The sequence below is a fragment of the Rhinoraja longicauda genome, chromosome 26 (genome assembly GCF_053455715.1).
Source record: "Rhinoraja longicauda isolate Sanriku21f chromosome 26, sRhiLon1.1, whole genome shotgun sequence".
Lineage (NCBI taxonomy): Eukaryota > Metazoa > Chordata > Chondrichthyes > Rajiformes > Arhynchobatidae > Rhinoraja > Rhinoraja longicauda.
The window spans coordinates 27,907,842-27,912,677 of NC_135978.1; positions in this window are offsets into that span (position 1 = coordinate 27,907,842).

The window sequence follows — 4,836 nt, forward strand, 5'->3', positions numbered from 1 at the left end:
TCCTGCCGCCCACATCCAAGGTGAAGGTGACCGTCCCTTTACGCAACATGCGGAAAGGGCCTTCATAGACCCTCTGCAACGGGGAACGATGGGCATCCCTACGCAGAAACACAAACTCACAGTCCTTCAAGGCAGGGGGTTCATGCACCATGAAACACCTATGACGCGAAGTAGGAACCGGAGCTAGGGAACCCACTCACGCCCGGAGTGATGCCAAAACCGACAGAACCGAGGGCTGCTGACCAGAGGACTCTGGCAGGAAATCCCCGGGCACTCGAAGTGGCGAGCCATATACCAGTTCCGCGGACGAAGCACCGAGATCCTGCTTAGGAGCAGTCCGGATGCCCAAAAGGACCCAGGGAAGTTGGTCTACCCAGTCCGGGCCTTCCATCCGCGCACTGAGGGCCGCCTTAATTTGCTGGTGAAACCTCTCCACGAGCCCATTAGCCTGTGGGTGGTACGCCGTGGTCTGCTGCAACCGGGAGCCGTACAGCTCCGCCAGCGTGGCCCAAAGGGCAGAGGTGAACTGGGATCCCCTGTCCGTGGTAATGACGGACGGAACACCGAAACGGGCCACCCAATGGAGGGCCAGGGCCCGGGCACAAGAGGCAGCGGAGGTATCGGACAACGGGAAAGCCTCCGGCCACCGGGTGAATCGGTCAACCACCATGAGCAGATGAGTGTAGCCCCGGGAGGAAGGTAAAGACCCAACTAAATCAACATGAATATGGAAAAAACGGACCGCAGGAACCGCGAACTCTTGTACCGGGGGTTGAACATGGCGGTGAACTTTAGCGGTCTGGCAGGGAATGCAGGAACGGGCCCAAGCGGCTACCTGCTTTCGCAGACCATGCCACACAAACCGAGCGGCCACTAAGGCAGAGGTGGAGCGGATGGACGGGTGCGCCAGCCCATGAATGGCATCAAACACCCGGCGCTGGAGGGGGGCCGGCACCCACCGGCCTGGGCCGGGGAAGGGAAACATCACACCAGACTTTTGTACCCGCAGGCCCGCAGGCCACCTGGGCCAACTTCAACGCCGAAGTGGCGGACTGGTATGCCGAGGCGGTGTCTGGCAGGAGCTGTGCCTCTGCAAGCTCCTGGAGATCCACCTCGCAGCCCACCACTGAAATGGGGGAAACGGCTGGCCGGGACAGGGCGTCAGCAACGGCATTAAGCTTACCCGCGACATGACGGACATCGGTGGTAAACTCTGAGATGGCAGTCAGGTGCCGCTGCTGGCGGGCCGACCATGGGTCGGACAATTTGGAAAAAGCAAAAGTCAACGGTTTGTGGTCCGTAAAGGCCACAAATGGGCGGCCTTCTAGGAAATACCTAAAGTGACGAACAGCTAAATAGAGAGCCAGAAGCTCTCGGTCAAAGGCGCTGTACTTCAGCTCAGCCGAACTCAGCTGTCGGCTGAAAAACGCCAAGGGCAGCCAAAGGCCACCCACCTGCTGTTCCAAAACCCCTCCCACCGCCACGTTCGACGCATCGACCGTCAGGGCCGTGGGGGCGGAGGCGCTCGGGTGGATGAGCATGGCGGCGTCTGCCAGAGCCGCTTTAGCTGCCTCAAAGGCCGTCTCAGCGGCCGCAGACCATTCTAACTCCACAGGTTTGCCCGCAAGACACTGGAAGAGCGGACGCATGACCCGTGCCACTGCCGGGACGAACCTATGGTAGAAGTTCACCATGCCCACGAACTCCTGCAACCCCTTCACTGTGGTGGGCCGCGGGAATGCACGGACAGCCTCCACCTTCTCGGGCAAAGGGGTGGCGCCGGTGGGGGTGATTCGGTGTCCTAAGAAATCAATAGAATGGAGGCCAAATTGAAACTTGGAAGGTTGGATGATGAGCCCGTGGTCTTGGAGCTGCCGGAACACGGTCTGCAAATGGGCTAGGTGTTCCTACTCCGAGCGGCTGGCGACCAGGATATCATCTAGATAAATGAAAACGAAAGGCAAATCTCGACCAACATGGTCCATGAGTCGCTGAAAAGCCTGTGCCGCGTTCTTTAAACCGAAAGGCATACGCAACCATTCGAACAATCCGAACGGAGTGATCGTGGCAGTCTTTGGTATGTCCTCCGGGCGCACAGGGATCTGGTGGTAGCCCCGCACCAAATCGATTTTGGAGAAAACCACGGCACCTTGCAGCCCAGACGAGAAGTCTTGGAGGTGCGGTATGGGGTAGCGGTCAGCCGTGGTGACGGCATTGAGGCGCCGGTAATCGCCGCATGGTCTCCACCCCCAGATGCTTTGGAGACCATATGCAATGGAGAGGCCCACGGGCTGTCGGACCGACGGACAATGCCCATTTGTTCCATCTCCCGGAATTCTGCCCGCGCCACCACCAGTTTGTCAGGCGGTAACCTCCTGGCCCGAGCGAAGACGGGGGGTTCCTCGGTGCGGATGTAGTGGACCACGCCGTGCCTTGCCGAAGTGGCGTAGAACCGCTGAACGAGCAGCTCCGGAAACTCTGCCAGGACCGCAGCATACGGGTCGGGGGCCGCGACCACGGCCTGGACAGTCGAGCTGGGCAGGGTGGCGGCCGGTGGAGCGGCGGGCTCATCGCTGCTGGCAGAGGGTCGAAGGCCGTTACCGCGGACATCGGGGTCTAGTGAAAAGGCCCAGAGGAAATCTGCGCCCAGGATCGCCTGACCGACTTCCACGATGATGAATGGCCATTCGTACGTGCGGGTGCCGAAAGCCAGAAACATTGTCCATGTACCGTACGTGCGGATGGGGCTGCCGTTAACCGTGATGAGGGTAGGCCCTTTCTTACCCGATCGGGTTTGGAGGTCGGTCGGCGGCACGATGCTGACTATGGCTCCCGTGTCAACCAAAAATTCCGTGTCCGTGAATCGATCTCGGACGTAGAGGCGTCGGTTCTGGCTAATCGCGACCGCCTCTATGTACGATCGGCCGAGGCATTTTCCGAGAAGGTGCAAGGTGAGCGGCAGTTGCGGGCTTCTCCACCCCATCGTAGATGGTAATGACACCAGCCGCGCTTGTGCGGATCCTTTTGGCGGGCTTTTGGAGAAATGGCGGGAGATGCGGCGCCACCTTGGTGCCGCTGCGGGCTGCCTAATGGTGCCGAGACCCTGTTTCTTTTAGATTTGGATGCCATGAGCGCATCAGCTTTCTCCGCATATGCCACGGGGTCCTTAAAAGAACAATCCGTGAGCATGAGCTTGACATCTTCGGGAAGCTGCTCTCGGAATGCCTGCTCGAACATGAGGCAATCCGTGTGTTCACCTGCTAGCGCCAACATTTCGGCCACGAGAACGGATGGCAGCCGATCTCCGAGATCCGGTAGGTGCATAAGCCTCTTAGCTCGGTCATGCCTACTGAATCCGAAGGTTCGTAACAAGAGTACCTTCAGTGCCTCGTACTTGCCGTCTGCAGGAGGGGCGATGATGAACCGCATCACCCGCGCGGACGTCTCCGGCGGTAGAGCACTGACGAGGTAATAGTACTTTGTCTCGTCCGTCGAGATGTTTCTTAGGTGAAACTGAGCTTCGGCATGGACAAACCAAGATTGTGGTTGATGTGCCCAAAACGGCGGAAGGTGAATGCTGACCGCGTTTAGCTGCGGTGCGCCGGCGTAGGAACCGAAGACGAGGCGTCTTGTTCACCCATGGTAGGTGATCGGCTGGATCACGTCGGGGTCACCAATATGGCGAGTCTGGAGGCTCGTTCTTTGTTAAAGAAGTTTATTGTGACAGCAACATTCGATTACAAAGTATAACGAACGAGATTACAGACAACCATTAATTCTAACTGTTCACTTCGAAGAACTCTCCTAACTAACTGGTTTTGGGCGCCAAAACCACATGTGACGTCGCTGTCCAATCAGCGGGCTCAACTCCCTGGACCAATCCCTACGGTCGCACCCACACGTGACCTTGCTGGCCAATCTGAGGGTTCGACTCCCAGGACTAATCTCTATGGTCGCTACAATATCCTGAATCCTGAATTCTGCTCAAGCGAAATATGATATGCTGTTCCTCCAGTTTGCGATTAGCCTCACTCTGACAATGTAGGAGGCTTGGGACAGAAAGATCATTGTGGGAATCAGTCTACGTTTGGTCTCGCCGATGTATAAGAGTCCACATCTTGAACAACCGATACAAGTCAAGTCAAGTCAAGTCAAATTTATTTGTCACATACACATACTCGATGTGCAGTAGATGAGGTTGGAGGAGGTGCAAGTGAACCTCTGCCTAACCTGAAAGGACAGTCAAGGGAGGACGCAAAGGGACAGGTGTTGCATCTCCTGCAATTGCAGGGGAAGGTACCTGGGAAATGTGTGGTTTGGGTGGGAAGGGATGAGTTACATGGATGGTGGACACAAAATGCTGGAGTAACTCAGCGGGTCAGGCAGCATCTCTGGAGAGAAGGAATGGGTGATGTTTCGGGTCGAGACCCTTCTTCAGACCATCCATGGATGGGATCATTTTGGGTCGGGACTGCTGAAGAGTTTGAGTGTGGAAGTGCACACCGTGTCCTTTTGTAAGTTATCCCACTTCCGCTGTTCATTGTCTTTAAACAAAGCACCTTTGCTTCTCGTGCGGTCCACTGGGGTTAAATAAACAGAGCGCTTGAAGGGCAGGCAGAGAAGGAGGGATGGCGTCCCAGGGACAGAGGACTGGGGTTGGTACGTGCACGTCCGCACCTGCCAAGGCGGACGCGTGAGGGCGAGCTGGGTGGAGAAGCCCCTCCCATCCCCCCGCGGGCCCCGCCCATCCCCCCGCGGGCCCCGCCCATCCCCCCGCGGGCCGCGCCCTTCCCGGCGGCCATTTTGAGGGCTGTCACTATAAAAGGGGGGCGAGCG